The sequence below is a fragment of the Macaca nemestrina genome, chromosome 1 (genome assembly GCF_043159975.1).
Source record: "Macaca nemestrina isolate mMacNem1 chromosome 1, mMacNem.hap1, whole genome shotgun sequence".
In the NCBI taxonomy this organism is placed as follows: Eukaryota; Metazoa; Chordata; class Mammalia; order Primates; family Cercopithecidae; genus Macaca; species Macaca nemestrina.
The window spans coordinates 130,710,840-130,728,721 of NC_092125.1; positions in this window are offsets into that span (position 1 = coordinate 130,710,840).

Here is a 17,882-nt window from a genome sequence, read left to right on the forward strand (position 1 = left end):
AAATACATTCATATTATATGATCTTCACCAACATCCTTCTCCAGATCTCCTTTAATCTTGCAGAACTGAAACTCTAGACTTATTAAATAATAAATCCTCATTTTTCCCTCCCTCCATGCCCTGACAACTACCATTCCATTTTTTGTCTTTAGGAATTTGTCTATTTTAGGTGTCTCATGGAAGTGGAGTCATACAAAATTTGTCTATTTATGACTGGTTTATTTCACTTAGCATAACGTTCTCAAAGGTCACCTACGTTGTAGCTTGTGTTGGAATCTTACGTTGTAAGGATTAATACTATTCCACTGCATGTATATATCATATTTTCCTTATCTATTCATCTGTCTATGGGCATTGGGTTGCTTCCACTTTCTAGCTATTACAAACAAAATTCCTATGAACATAAATATACACATATATTTTTGAGACTCATCTTTCTTTTGAGACCATTTGATGAAAACGCTGTCCTTTCCTTATTGAATGGTCTTTGCACCCTTACTGAAAATTATTCTACCATAGGATAGCCTTTTTAGAAAGTTGAAATATGAACGCAGAATAGAGTGATCAGTATATGTAAGATTAAATATAAAAAGATTTTCTTAGAACTCTTAATGCATTCTTAAGAACTTGATAACTAAAAAATAACTTAATAAAATATTTTACTGTCTTGGAGTGGTGGCTCATGCCTGCAATCCCAGCACTTTGGGAAGCGACGCGGGTGGATCACAAGATCAGGAGTTGAAGATAAACCTGGCCAAGGTGGTGAAACCCTATCTCTACTAAAAATACAAAAATTAGCCGTGTTGACGGGCACCTGTAATCCCAGCTACTCGAGAGACTGAGGCAGAGAATTGCTTGAACCTGGGAAGTGGAGGTTGCAGTGAGCTGAGATTGCGCCACTGAACTCCAGCCTTGGTGACAGAGCGAGACTCTGAAAAAAAGATTCTCTTTCTGGTTATAGACATTTTATAAGCCAATGTAAGGGCTGGGTACGGTGGTCATGCCTGTAATTCCAAAGACTCTGAAGGCAGAGTGGGGAGGATTGCTTGAAGCCATTGATTTCCAGACCAGCCTGGGAAATACTGCATGACTCTATCTCTACAAAAATTTTAAAAATAGGCATGGCTGTGCATTCCTATAGTCCCAGCTACTTGGGATGCTGAGGCAAAAAGATTCCTTGAGCCCAGGAGTTTGAGGCTGCAGTGAGCTATGACTGTTCCACTGCACTCAAGTCTAGGTGATAGAGTGAGATCCCATCTCTAAAAAATAAAAACAAGATTAAAGCAAAATTAAACTATTTTATACTTATGTTTATTTATCCTTTATTCATATAAATCATGTATTTTAGCCTAGGTGGTACAAGAATGTTTCATTAGATGCACACACAAAATAAAACTATTCAAATGGCATTTATGTATCTATTCGTGCATTCTTTATGTATTCATATATTAAAGAAGCTGTAATTTAGGACTTAGTCAATAGCAAGCATTGTGAGGGGACTCTGGGGCTGCAAAGGTAAAGAAGACCAGTACTTAGTTCTTAAAGCACGTCCACACAATGTTAGGAAAAGATACTGCATGATCTTAAAAGCCACATTCAAGAGATACAAGGATAGTGAATATGAGAAATGCTCAGCTCAGCAAAAGAATAGCCAGTAAGTATTAGGGAAATGGGGTCTTAGCTGTATACATTATGTAGTTCTATACACACACACACAGACACACACACATATATAATATTACCATATATATATGGTAAGAAGATAGAATCGTGCCTTCTTATCCTTGGGGGATACATTCCAAGAACCACAGTGGATGGCAGAAACCACAGATAGTACCAAATCCTATGTATCATTGTATTTTAATCTATATACATACCCATGATGTTAAACTTATAAATTAGGTACAGTAAGAGATGAACAACAGTATAAAAATAATAAAATAGAACAATATAACAAGGTACTACAATGTGAATGTGATCACTCTTTTTTTATCAAAATACCATATTACATGTATTTTCAGACCACAGTTGACTGTAAGGAATTAAAACTGCAGAAAGCAAAACTGCAGATAAGGAAGTACTACTAAGTATATTATGTTTAAATTTTAAACATAATAATGCCCTCAGCAATTATTTCTTTCTCTCTCTCTCTATATATAATATATATAAAATAACTATATAACACCTATATAGATATAAAATCTATATGTAATATATAAAACATATATAGATATAAAATCTCTATATCTATATACAGATATACAGAGACATACATATACACACAGTTGTATTATGTATATGTCTGTAAGAGATAAATAATTTTTCTATCTTGCAAACACTTCTAATATTTATACAAGACTAAGAAAGGTGCATAGAAACCATTCTGTTATAATGAATGTCATGTAAATTGCCTAAAATAATTTGTAAAATTAGTTTTAAAAACTTTCTAAAATTTATGACCTATAAATCAAAGTCTTCATTCAGCAGAGTAGTAAGTTTTAAATTTTAATTCTTTGTACTACAGATTATTGGTGTCTTTATAAAAGAAAAAAAGCAGCTGCATTGAAAAAATATCTAGTGTTCCTATTAAAGGTAAATATTTCTTTAAAACTACATCAAAAGAAATTGATTCCAAACAAGACTCTCTATGTGAGAGAAAGCAACTATATTGCACACTTAATAGATACTTTTTTGTTAAAGCTATCAATCATGTTAGAAAACTTTAAAAGCAATAACAAAAAAAAATCTGAACTTTGTATTCTATAATCCATTAGATGGAGAGCTGAAACAAGAACTTTAATCTCTTAGGGTTTGATATATACTCAAAATACAGCTGTTGCTTTCTTCTAGCAAATTAAAGCTGCCCTCATTTTTCCCATCTGTGGACTTCCGGGGTGAAGCAGAACAAATCTTATGTTATGATCACACCTTTTCTCTCTAGTGCTCCTCAATTATAAAATGCTATTCAATTTGGATGCCTTCCTTATGACAGACCTTAGCGAATCTTGTCAGTGTGATACGGCATGGATATGCATGGCTAGGGTAACCTCACTGAGGAAATTCTGAAGGTCCCATTTTGATGACGAATGTAGATATCTTGGCTCACAGATACGATCTGGCTCTGTTTCACCACCAAAATCCCACCTTGAATTGAAATAATCTCCACGTGTCAAGGGTGGAACCAGGTGGAAGTAATTGGGTCGTGGGAATGGTTTCCCCCTTTATGTTCTCGTGATGTTGAGTGAGTTCTCAGGAGATCTGATGGTTTTATAAGTATCTGACATTTCCCCTACTGGAACTCTCTCCATCTGGCCGCTCTGTGAAGAAAGTGCCTGCTTCTCCTTTGCCTTCCACCATAATTGTAAGTTTCCTGAGGCCACCCTTGCAATGCGGAACTGTGAGTCAATTAAACGTCTTTCCTTTATAATTTACCCAGTCTCAGGTATTTCTTCATAACAGAATGAGAACAGACTAATACACTTACTCTGTTAGGTTGCCTTTCAAGAGTCTTCAATTTAGCACGGAGAAAATTTAGTCAAAATTTCCTCCCTGAGGTCAATGAAAACTGTGCATTTTCTTAACAGTGAGAATTAACCAGAATTGAAAAATCATAATGACTATTTAGCTGGGTTTCAATACAGCTTAACCAACTCCCATAAGAAAATTTGTTTTATTTCATGATTTTAACAAATATATTCCAAGGAAATAATTGAAATAGATAATTACTTTTTGCATCTCTTCCTATAAAAGGATTTAAATTTGAAATTGGTGTGAAGTAAAACTCCTTAATAAGATTTGAAGACATTAACAAGTGAATGCTCTCAAAATCTATTGAATTAAGTTTGCTGCTAAAAATTACTGAGTTAAAGTAAATGCTCAAATGCAGCCAGACACAAAAGTATACCTTATAATAAGATATGAGCAAATCAAACTAGAGAGAAAGTAACCTGTTTAGCAATTACTCTTCATTACCATGGGTTAACTTGTCCAAATTACAAGTCCCTTCTATCTCCTCTCACCCCAGCAATTCTTTCTTTCTTTTCTCCTGCCCTCCCTCACTCTTTTCTCTTCTATTTTTCTTTTTCCCTGACTTTTCTTGGCTTTGGGGAACATTTCTGAAAATTATCTGGGTGCTTAGCAGAGCACATAGCTAAAAAATGTAAACCAAGTTTCTCCCATTCCAGACATTTAGAACTTCCGTTAATGCATTGTGGCATTCAAAGAACATTAAGAGGCCGGGTGCTGTGGCTCAAGCCTGTAATCCCAGCACTTTGGGAGGCCGAGACGGGTGGATCACGAGGTCAGGAGATCGAGACCATCCTGGCTAACACGGTGAAACCCCGTCTCTACTAAAAAAATACAAAAAAAAAAAAAAAAACTAGCCAGGTGAGTTGGCTGGCGCCTATAATCCTAGCTACTCGGGAGGCTGAGGCAGGAGAATGGTGTAAATCCAGGAGGCAGAGCTTTCAGTGAGCTGAGATCCGGCCACTGCACTCCAGCCCGGGCAACAGAGCGAGACTCCGTCTCAAAAAAAAAAAAAAAAAAGAACATTAGGATAAACAAAGAAAACACTTTTTCCTCAAATATATAAATAGTTTTTATTCTCTAATAATGCTTAATAGGGCTAGACAATTGCTTTTTATGTAACTCCTACTCTGAGATCTTAAGCATAAAGAATACAAGTCTTAACTTACCTAAACTCACCATAATAAAACATAGAAGCATATCTCCTCCTTCCTTACCACTTGACATAGGCTAGCATGCTGATCTTATTTATTATATGTGTGCCTATAAGGACAGGTTATATTGGAGAACAGAAAAAAAAAAACACTATACATTAGTAAATGAATTAAAGCTACAGCTACAGTTCAATAAAAAAATAGAATTATTTGCTAGCTTACATAGCACCTTTTTACCTTCATTATGGATATACTATGTAAAAACCTTGAGTAGAGTGTTGACTGTCCCCTTGCTTTTTTTTTTTTTTTTTTTTTTTTTTTGGATCCTATGCAATGGCATCCCTTTATCATATAGCAAAGCTCAACATTTTAGGTAATACTAAACGATGAAAACCCCCAACTTCCCAGCACTGAATTAAATTAGTCCTTAAATTCTAGTTCTTAAAATGTCCTTTTTAATTTTTCTCCTCTTCACTCCACTGAGATGATCACCGTGTCTGACCTGATATTGTTGTCGCCACGTTTTAGTTGTCCAGATTCTTCTCTTCTCTTTTATTATCAATCTTCAATTCTATCAGAGTTTTATTTCTAAAGTGAAGCCTGAATTATGAGGAAATTCTGCTTAAAGGTATCCAATAGTTTTCAAATGTCTGCATCAAGTCCAAATTATTTACATTGATAATTTAGACCCTTCATATTCTTATCCCAGCTATATTTATCACTTGGTTTTGTATATTCACTGTTTCAAACATAGCTAAAGCAACAGTGTCCTAAAAAGCATCACACTCTTTGATATCATTATACCTTCAGTATTTCTACTTCCATTTCCTTTTTTTTTTTTTTTTTTTTTTTTGGTATGTTTTCTTCTAATGAACACATAATAATACCACGATTTGACATTTAGTTCAAATAACTACCTTATGGTGAAGGCTTCTCCACTCCCACCCTCTTCTCACTCATACCCCTTAGAGCACTTATAACTTTGTATTATAATTGCAGTATTTGTTTCTATTCATGTCTCCCACAAAATAAGTTTAGCTATGCAAAGTCACCATACTCAAAAACATTGATTACATATGAATATTCTTGAATATCAATAACTTGGCACAAGGCTTGGTCAGGAGCCTGTTCAATAATACATATACTTAGAGTGAATTAATGTGAATACACGCCTTAGCCATTAGTAGGAACTAACTGTGAATGAACATATGCCCTTTTCTCCAGAAATATCCTAAGAACAAAGAGGTCTAGGATCCTGCTTAGATTGGTTATCATTAGAGTGAACATTACTGAGAAATATCATTTTAACAGACATTTCTAATTGTCCTTCTATATCTGATTTCCCCTTGTTCATTTTAGCAACAGAATCTATTACTCTGGTACATGATTGCCTGGCTAGAAGTTACGTATCCAAGCTTTCCCTAAACTCTAGCCATTGGTATATAAGTAGAAATAATAGCTTCAGCTGTTAGATTACAATCTTAAAGAGGAATGAATTTGCCCTGTCATGCCTTAATTTCTCCACTAAGTAGGAAGAAATGCAGATGTAGTGCTGGTGAGTCAACTTCAACCATGTGGAGGAGGATAAGCCCTCAGAGATGAGGAATCACTTTCAACATGGAAAGCAGCATTCCCTGGATGTCCTCATGAGACGTCTACCAGCCCCAGGTCACTCACTATTAGAATTTGATATTTAAGAGGCGTAAAATTTTATTTTGTTTGAGGCACTATAGATTTGAATTTATTGGACGTAACATCTTAGTATATACTATTAAATATAAAATAGGCTAACATAGTAAAACCCCACCTCTATTAAAAATACAAAAATTAGCCAGGCATGGTGGCCCATGTCTGTAGTCCCAGCTACTCGGGAGGCTGAGGCAGGAGAATCACTGGAACCCGAGAGGTGGAGGTTGCGGTGAGCTGAGGCCGCACCACTTCACTCCAGCCTGGGTGACAGAGTGAGACTCCATCTTGGAAAAAAAAAGAAAAAAGAAAATAAAAATAAAATAAATATACTAGACTTCCTTGATTTTAATTTCTGACCATTTTTTCACTGCTTACCCAGAATCGTAATATCACAAAATTTGAGCTCTGTAACCGAATTTTTATATCCAAGATTGTACTTTGTATTACAAAGATAACTTATTTATTACTTTCTTCATTAGTAGTTGTGTGTAAAATTTTATAAACATTATTGCTACTCTATAGCAACATTACCAACAATACAAGGTAGGTCTTACTAGTCTCCCTGTTTTTCATATGAAGAAATAGAGAAAAAGAGGAGTTGACACTATAAAACTAGGCAATTTTATGTTAGTTTTCAGATCTGTGCTCAATCAACTACATTAAAGTTTTCATGAGTCAATTTATTTTTGAAAATGTCAAAGGGAACTAGCACAGGGTGACGTACCTGGCTACATGCCCAGGGCTGCACAGAAAGAAAAGCCTTCAGCCTATTTGGAAAAAAAAAAAAAACTTGCACAAACCTCCAGCTCACTCAGATAAAGGAACAAGGACTTGCATAGAAATACTTTTGTTCTTTGAATAGTCAGTGGGCGCCCAGGAAAAAGTTTCTTCTCCTTTGGTGGGCATGGGCACAGTGGGCTCCGGTGGGTTCTGGTGGGCACTCTACTTTCCTTTTTTTGGACTGTAAGTTGGGCTTCTATGAATCATCACTTCAGCCTTTGATTGGTCCCAGGTCAAGCTGAGTCACACGTTCTCCAAGACAGCTCGTGGACTAAGCCCATTTCTTCCCCTTTGCAGTCCATAAAAAACCTGGACCCCAGCCTCATAGGGGGCACCCCATTTGGGCACCCCTCTCTGTTGGCAGAGAGCCTTCTTCTTTCACTTATTAAACTTTTGCTCTAACCTCACCTTGGTGTCCACACTCCTTAATCCTCTTGGAGGTAGAACAAAGAACTCCAGGTTTTATCTCAGACAAGAAACTGTTACATCTTGATACATTGACTGCAACACTGACAGGCGGTCTTGGGTCTGAAATCTAAAGAGAGATTGCCCTACTAGAAAACCTAAAACATGATCGCGCCACTGCACTCCAGCCTGGGCAACAGAGTGAGACTCCATCTCAAAAAAAAAAAAAAAAAAAAGAAAGAAAGAAAAGAAAAAAGAAAAAAAAGAAAACCTAAAACATGAGAAGGCTTTTTGCAGATATACCAAAACGTTTTTTATTTAACAAAACACTTATTGGTATGGGTATTTGATCATATCTGTCTTTATTATAAAACTCCAGGCAGAGAGAATTAAAATTTTCTCATAGTGTTTTGTGGGACTATAGATCTAATCTAAGCCTCAGATATTTGATAACATTATGAATTTGTTCAGAAAAATTAAGAAAAAGAGCAGTTGACAAATCTCAAAATGTAGAAATGTTAAAGATTATGCAGTAAGAATAGTTGTTTGCTTCACAGAATCTGAGAATATTGGGCTAGCAGGGAGTTTAGATGTAAATCAAGTGCCATTTCTCCACTTTACAGAGAAAATACTAGGGAACTGACTTCTGGAGCCATGAAATTCATATTTAAAGTCACACAGCCAGTTAGTTGTAGAGCTACTATTTGAATCTTATCTTCTTTATCATTTGCTTGCATTTTCCCACATTGGTCTATTTTTATTAGAAAAGTGACTAATTCAACATGCTTTCTTATCCTCTTCAAAATATATTCCCCAATCCCTCTTCTCACTTTGCCCCAAAAATCTACCTAGAATGTAGTTTCCTGACTAATAAGCTTCCCATCCAAGTGTTTTAGAAATTGGTTAAACTTTTGTAGGACCCTTTTCTAGTGCCTTGTAAATACATTTATGAGCAAGTTCAAGCTGTAGAACACGAAGCTGATTACTTAAATTTCATTTACCGATTTTAATATTTGCAAGCATATTGTAAATTTTTTTTTAAGAAGAAATGGCTGTCAGAGTAACGTAGCTCACCCCTGTAATCCCAACACTTTGGGAGACTGCGAGAGCAGATTACTTGAGCCCGAGTGTTTGAGGCCATCCTAGCCAACATTGTGAAAACTCACCTCTACAAAAAAATACAGAAAATTAAACTGGTGTGTAGTATAAGCCTATAGTCCCAACTACTTGGGAAGCTGAGGGTGGTGTAAGGAACACCTGAGCCCAGGAAATTGAGGCTGCAGTGAGCCATGATCACATCACTGCTCTCCAGCCTGGGCCACTGGAGTGAGACTCTGTCTCCAAAAATAAATAAATAAATAAATAAATTAAATAAATAAATAATTTTTAAAAAGGGTTATATATTTCCAAACTTTGTGATCATTAGATAGTTACTTTTATCATGATTGCTTTTCAGTTTAAAAAACACAACCCATGACATTCTGTCTGCAATAAGAGTGGGAAGAGAGGTAGGAAGCTTAATTGACAAAGACTGTTCATGCGTTCTCATGTAGGCTGTCTCCAAAGGATGGACGCATATTTGGTTAGGCCTTTATGACTTATAAAAGCATTGAAAAGATTTGCATTTAAAAACAAATTATCTCTGTATGGTACAAATTAATATCCTAATGGATATTGTAACATACTGCACCACTCACATAATTTAAACTTTTCCATAAAAACTACATTAAAAGATAATTATAATAAGAAAAAATTTACACTTACTTCAAATCATTGTTAGAATTAGTGCTACTCCAAAACACCAAAGATTATATATATCTCAATTTAAATATTTATTGATGTATGAAAACAGAGTTCACACTATCCATTATAGTTTGGTAAATATATATATTTGAATTGTCATTAAATGTGCACTTCAGGTATTGAATTACTAAAGAAATATACCTAATCTACATAACATCAGGATTAAAAAGTACTTCTGCTCATTTCTGTTTTAATTTCAGAGATTAACAAAACAAGATTCAGTAAAATATACAGTATTATATATGCAGTGACTGGCCCGGAAGGAAATGATGATGTCAATTTGAAGACACTGCTTGTAGGGAAAACTGGTTTATATGAGCTAAAAAAAACCTGGAACATTTGGATGCCAAACATACAATAATAGCCTTTAATTCAAGAGAAGAGGCTATAACAACTTCGAGGATTATAAGTAAAATAACCATTCAGAAATTATATATTATTTAAATGGCAAATTCACATTCTATACCTTAGGAAGAACAATCTTAAATTCTCATCCCTTGAAAAATATAAGATTCTGTAACTTACTTTTCTCATTGTAACGCTTAGTCACTGAGTGAAAAAATAATTTGGAAACTATTGGAAAAATACTAATTTAAGAATGAAGATTTATTATATTTTTATATAATTACCATTTATAGTAGAATATATATATGAAATTAGTATTAAAATCAGCAGTTCAACTGGTCTGATGTCTTTCTCATACCTCAGCCCCAGAGAATGAATGAATATTTAAAGTAATTTAGTGCCAATGTGTTTATTTGAATTACCTTTTCTAGGGAATTTTTATACTTTCAGAATTCATAATAGAATATACAAGAAATAGATTTAAAAAATAATAAATGTTATATTTTGTTCCTACATTTTACCAATATTATTGTTAGAAATTGATGCTTAAAAAATGGTTTAACCCATGTACACTATGACCATATTTAACAATATTTCTGAAGTAGCCTTAGCGTAGAGATATTGGCCCAACATTTCTTTCAGTTCAGCTTCTATTCTAACTTTATCGTTAATTATGAGTAATAGTGGTAGTTGTCATAGTAATAGGAGCAGCAATAAAATAAAGCAAAAAGGGCTGAGTAGACTCCTATTTGGTGCTTTCAGCTTTTACCATGATCTCATCTATCTGTGTGTATGATAAATATTAAGAAAATATAATTCTCACTTTAACATGGATGAACATTGATAATCAATAAACTATCTTTTATTCACCCTTTCCAGATTCAAGGTAACTTACATCACTTTTAAGGTTAGCATGTAGGCTCCCTGGGAAATTTCCTGGGACTTAAACATAGCTAGGGAGAGCTAAATCCTTCAGGGCTCTGCTACGGTGGAGAAATATTCAGTGTTGCTGCTCCTGCCAGCCTCTTGGTACATTAACTGGTGATACTTTAACATGCCTTGACCCATGAGATGCATTAAACTGATAGGCCACGGTTGTCAGAAATAACAGTATACATGCATGTGAAACATGTATGAGAAAAAGAAAGTAAGTAGTCTTGCCATACAATATGCAGCTAACAGCTTGAATATTTCATGTGACATGCTTTGCTACTTGTGATGTTGTATAGATTTGTATTGATAACACTTTTATTTTTCAATAAGTCCTTTCAACAATGAGCTAAAAATAACTCTAGGAAATAAGTTTACATTTCCCAGAAGATTTTGATGAATGTGTACCTTATTTAATGTATAGCAATATTTGCAATCAGAGCCATGGTCATATCTCCCACCACGTAAAGAACAAAAGACGCGAAACTGCTGAGGATGAAGCAGCATCAACTTCAAAAGAGTACTGATTTTAAGAGACTCTGCCAAAATATAATGATTACTAGGTAGAACAGTAGAAGGTGAATTTACATATCACTGTGTGAAATACTATTTTTTGTTTAGATCAAGAGGCTATTTTTCATTATTTCACCAATTTTTACTCACAAATCTTACGGTGCATGTGTAAAAGTAAAGCATTAGTTGTTAAATATATTGGCTCTATTTGTAGTTGAAGAAAGCCATCAATTAAACTAGGCCAGTTTTGTATTAGGGCTTTCAAATGATGAGAATAGAAAATCAGTAATTCCAATAATGGTTTGTATTTTTTTTTAACCTAATTCATAGAATAAACTAAAATGTAGTTCATTTATTTGTCATGTCCATTGTAGTCTTACTGGTTCTCAGGATACAAATAGGTTGCAATAAGGAATAACTTGAAGAAAGTGGAGTTTATTCTATAAATATATTTGTTTACATTTATATACATTTTACAGATATTTCAGTAGTTTACATATTTTCTTTCTCATTCTATTTATCTTTTCCTATTCTTTCATACTGCCTGCATCGATCCCTTTCCATCATGCTATATTTTTTCACAATTTTTTTTTGTATTTTTATGTAGTTGTACTTGTAGTGCATCACTAAAAGTATCATGCAAATTTACTAGGACACTTTCTAGACTACAGTAGTGGCACAAAAAGTATAAAATGTATTCCTTTAGTTCCCCTAAGTTACCGATCTTAGGTTATAGATTATCAAATTCATTGTTTTACTTAACAAATATTTATCATGATTCACTTTGTTGCAAGCACAAAGATTAATAAATACTACTACTGTCCTTAAACAGCTACAGTCTAATTGGTGATTCTAACCCATAAAAATAATTATAATGTAATGCAGTGAGTGTTCACATGAAAAGATGATAAGAGAGAATTGATCATGGCCATGTAATTTAACTTCATATTTTAAGAAAAGCATTCTGGATGAAAAAACAATGAGCCTAAATAATGTTTAAAATTCAGCCGCTTAACGCTGGACATGAAACAACATCAGACGTAAATATCATTCCATATTATGAGGAACCTGATATTACTAGAGAATAAAGGAAGCACTAGTCAATATTTGGGGAAATGGAGTTAAAGAAAAAATAAAAAGGAATTAAAGAAAAAATAGTGAAATTTTCTGTTAACTTAATTTTTATCACTCTATATAATGACAAAAATTATTTAAGTAGTTTAAAAATTGCTATTTAATAACTACTATGTAATAAAATATCTGAAACCTTAATGTCTTAAAACAACAGCCATTTTTTGTTTGTTTTCTCTTAGTCCAGATTGTATGAGTCAGCAATTTGATCTGAGTTCAGTTTTGTGGGTTCTTCATCTAGTCTCAGAAGAGCTTATTTATGTCTGCTTTAACTGCTGGTCTACCAAGTTGCTCTGTTTGTGTTGTGGGTTATCTGGGATAATCAAGTCAGGGAGCTAACTACCTAGGACACTAGCCTGATTTATTCTCATGGTGCTGGTAGGTTTCTCAAAACAGAGAGATTGGATGTTACTTCTTGAATCCTAGGTTCAGAATTGTCACACTATCATCTATTGGTCAAAGACAGTTGCAAAACCAGGCAAGATATAGCTTAGGGGGAGAAAGATCTACCTCTTAAAGAGAGGGACTGCAAAGATTTGTGGCCATTATTGAAATCAGCCACAGACAATGAGTGACATGATCAAAATTATATTTTAGAGTGTGCACATTAGAATAATGTCTCTCTCCTCATTTACTGAATCAGAATCTCTGAAGATAGAATCAACAAATGTGTATTTTGAAAACAGTCATCCAAGCATATTTGAAGTATATGAGAAATACTTGGTTGAGAAATACTAGCATCAGTAGATCACTCTAATGGCAATATTAGGAGACTACATCTGAGTAAATGGGTTTTATTTTTTATTTTATTTTTTGATCCATGAAATCACCTCCCTCTATATCAAGCAAAATGATACACTGGCTAAATATTGGAGTATCCAAGGGTGATCTGAAAAACTAAGCCTTGAGAAGTAAGACATTAAAGATATTTGTGAAGAACTCAACTGTGAGAGTTAATAGATATTACTTTCTATATTAACACTGTCACTCAAGTAATTTAGCTTTCAAGTCTTTACATTCAAAATTCAATATACTGGGAAAAGAGAATCTGATAGACTTTTTGCTATTTGTTCACAGGATCAACTATGGAAAAGACTATTTAGCAGAAGGTTGGCCACTTTGAGATCAGCACTGTAAATGAGAAACGTAGATGTTCGAGAAAAACATCTGGTTTACCAACTCTAATGTTGTCCATTGCACCAGGGTTCAAAGAAAAGAGTTAGGAAAATATTTTAGGGAACTACTGCAATAATTCAGCTGTAAAGATGATAAAGAACTCGGCTGTGATAAGAAAGAAGAGCAATGCATTCTGGAAGCCAAATGTAACTTTTAATAATATGGAAGGTTATTAAGCTATTCTGAAGTACAGATTCATTACCTAGAAAGTCAGACAATCAAAGATTCATAGTTTTAGCTTTAGAGATTGAAATATTTTATCACATACACATATATTGCATATTGATCTCTTATTCATTTTAAGAATAGTGCAATCTGAAAAAATAATTAAAACCAGAAAGTATTATCATTCCAAGGTACCTTAATAATTTGTTTTTTCAACCCCTTAACAGATTATATAGTAGGCACATAGCTTGTATTTAATAAATATAAAATAAATGAGCAAAACTATATTATAAATTTAAATATAAAATAATATAGAAAAAGGTTTTGTTTTTTTTTAAAACAGCACTACAAACATTTTTGAAGTGCTACTTTATATTAAGTACATTTCTGGAAATAGGAATTCTAAATTCTTCAGATATAAGAAAAGTGTTTAAATAAAATTGATGTATCTAATAACATAATAAAAGTATCTTGAATTGTGGTGGATGCTGTAGAAACAAGTTAGAATGAGACCTCAAGAACATTGCTAACTGTGAATTTATTTTAAAGCATTGAAATAGCAGTTTAATAATCCCCCATAGGTTCATGTGGAGGCACTAAACTATGAAGTTCCTTGGAAAGGTTGCAAAGCTTAAGACAAGAATATTTTATTTTGACAATTTTTGTATTTGCATATTTGATGGCCATTCATGAGTGTGTGGGGATAGAAAAGCAGTCATTTTTGTATTTCAGAGCTGTCCAGAAAAGGATGTAAATGAGTTCATAAAAAGACAAAAGAGAACTATATTGCCTTGATGTACTGACTTTCATTTTGAAAGATCACATAGCTTTTTACAGATTTAACAACCTGACATACAGAGATCACTTCAACCTCTGCTGAAATACAATCAGCCTAGGGGTGAAACTCACCTGTTCTTAGACTGACTCTGGAAATACTACAAAATAGTTTAGTACAGAAGATAAAAGAGAAGGTCAAGCTTCATTAAAACTTATAGGAGAAGTTTCCACAGGGCTAGTGAATCTTGGGGAAGAATTGGTTCCAATCAAAGTGAAACTACATTATTTGGTAGAAGAGATTGTATTGAAAAAGAATAAATAATTCAAATTTCTCAGTGACAAGGATGTAGATATGTAGGAATCAGTAAAATGCAAACACCCACAACTTATGTAAATGCATCTTGACCTCTCTCCTCCTTCACAAGTGTTAACTATTAGGAGAAGGAGAGGAGTTGGGAAAAGGGGACTACACTATCAGAAAATAAGACATTATAGAAAAATAATTTTACTATTGTTAGAACATGATATTGAAAGTATTTATGGTCACCAGATTAAACCACAAGTAAGAAGGCATTGACCATACGGCTTATAAAAGTCTTGAGAAATGCTAACTTACAGTCTTTTGTGTTCCTTCAGATGTCACTTAGACTGAATTTGACTGTAGTACAGTGTAGGGGATAAATAATCAAAGCACCACTAGTTAAGAATTAATTCATTAAGAAAAGTTAATAATTACATTTTGCTATTTTTTTTTTATTTCACATGGTTTGTCACTGGATTTCCTCTCTAACATCCTAAAATTCATAAATGATCGGTGCATAGAATATTCTGGAGTGATTACTATGCTAACACAATATTGCATATTAAACTTACTTGGGAGAAAACCGCCCTTTTTAGGAAACTCAAACTTGTGCACCTCGTAATTATGATAATCCACCAAGAGAGAAAACAGAGACACATAAGCTGTGGGAAACCCATGATCAGACTACTTGTAAGTGGTCAGTCTAAAAATTCAGATCACCTCCCTTTAGGAAAGATTGAGTAAGACTCTTTAATGAGAAGTTCATAGTGGCTACTTGCCAAGAAATCAGTCAACTGATCTCCTTTTCAGAGCCTATCACTCACTTCATTAGGCTAGTGAAAAATAGAGCAAAGACCGTCTCAACTTCATTCCCCACAGACTTCTGACCCATTGAAGGGCTAATAGTGAACACAAACTCTGAATTGACAGTAATACATTCCAGGCTAGGTATGATACACTTCTGAAGAGTTAGAAGTCCCAAATCTCTGGTTTTATTCTATGTCCCCAAAATTAATAAAAGTAAGTAAATAAATATATATATATATATCAAATTAAATATTTTCTGGACAAACTCCCAGTTAAAGTGCTTTTCCTTTTTTTTCAAGTCATCTGTCTTATAATCAGAATTTAGCTACTGAAGCCTTAAGGGTAGTTTATTCTCAATGATCATTCATTGAATATGATACACTATTTAAATTTGCATTCTTTCCTTTATTTTCTTCCTGTAACACTTTCACCTGTTATTCACCAAGCATTATTCTAGGCAGATAGTTACTGTCTGAGTCAGAAAACTTTGTTCTTCCTTCTATGTAAAAACTACTATATTTTAGGCATATTTTATTGGCATTTAGCATATGTACAGAAAAACATGCAAATCATTACATGGTCATCACATCGTGAAAACATCTAGGTAAATCTTATACAAATAAAGAAAAAATATATTAATAGCACTGCAAAAACAGGCCTTTTGTCCCTTTCTGGTCACTATTGCGTTCTCTATGAAAGTAACAATATTCTGATGTCGAACATTATAGATTTGTTTTGCCTGTTTGAACTATGAAAGGGAATAATAGATTACCTAATCTTTTGTTTTTACATATTTTTTACTCAATATTGTGTTTTTGATATTAATCAATGCTATTACTTGTAGTTCTAGAATAGTCCTTCTCTTTCTGTGTAGTGTTTGATAAAATGGGTAAGTCTTAATATATTTCCTAACCTGAAATTAATGGATTTTGGCTGTTCTGAGTTTTGGGACATTGCAAAAATGCTCCTATAAATATACTTGTCATTTCTCTATAATGATTTTTGCTGTGTTCCATATTTAAGGGTGAAATTTCTGGGAAATAAGATATATTGTTATTTAGCTTTAGTAGAAACAAAATAAGCATTTTCCAAAGTGGTTTCACCATTTCCCACTTCTACCGATAGTATATAAGAGTTCCATTTGTTACATATCCTTAACAATTACCATAAGTATTTTTATTTTTTGTCAAAGTAAAACTTATAACAGATAAAAATCAAGATAGGAAAAAGACGTTTATAATGAAATAAAAACACCTCATTTCAACAATTAGCCACACTGCTATTCTCCATATGTAACTCTCTGTTTTCTGTTTCCTAGTGACTACTTAAATTTCTTTTATGACTAATAATTTTTATACAAAATCATGCCATTTACTTTCCTATTCTTCTCAGTTTATTTATAACTGAAATGTCACATTATTTATTGTCTAAACTTGAATACATCTGAGAGTAAAAGAGTGTGCTAACTGGATGGTACTGTTTTGGGAAAACCAATTTGTAACATAACTCTTGGTACCTCCGCTGATTTCCCCTGAAATTTCACATGGCACGCTGGAATTGTTCTTTAATCCATCAACCATAGACCATACTTCTAATCTTCTAATTTTATACGATGATACCATTAGTCACTCACATATCCTCTCCATCTCCTTAATCAATGTTTCTCTCAGCTGCTTTAGTTTGTTATCTGCAACTTGATTTTGTCAATGGTGGTTAAATTTATATTTCATTATTTAACTATTCGTAAGTTCTTATAATTAATATATAAATTATTTTAGTCTACATATTTTTCAATAAAAAAGTAGTATACCATTTTTATATTTCCTTCTTTATAGAGAAAATATCAGAACCCTGTATATCTCAAACAGAATGTAACTATAATCATAGCAGAACATATTCTTGTTATTTATTTCATCACTTTACCTTCTCCTCATTTTTTGAAGGAATTTTGCCATTTTTACTTAATACAAAAGATTTCCTTTCTGAGTGTCCTTTACTTCTGTTTTACAATCCTGACTGGATCTTGAGCCTCTATAAAAATGCCATCCTTTTACAGAATGTTATTCCTCAACTAGATAGATTCATGGTTGAATCTGGATGTTTTCCAGATGTCACTTCTTTCTCTTCATTTTATTTACATTTTTTTTTTTTTGCTAGTGTGTATGTTTAAGTGACTTAAAAAAAAAAAGGATAGAGAAGAATTAAAATTTTCAAGTTTAGATTATCTGAGATACATTTATTTTGTTCTCATAAAAGACTCATTCAATTTTCTAGCTCGGCTCAGAATAAAAATATGAAATAATTTTTCCGTGTCATTTGATGGCCTTTCATCTTTGCTTCCTACTACTAGTTATTACTATTAATAAGTCTGATGGTGATCT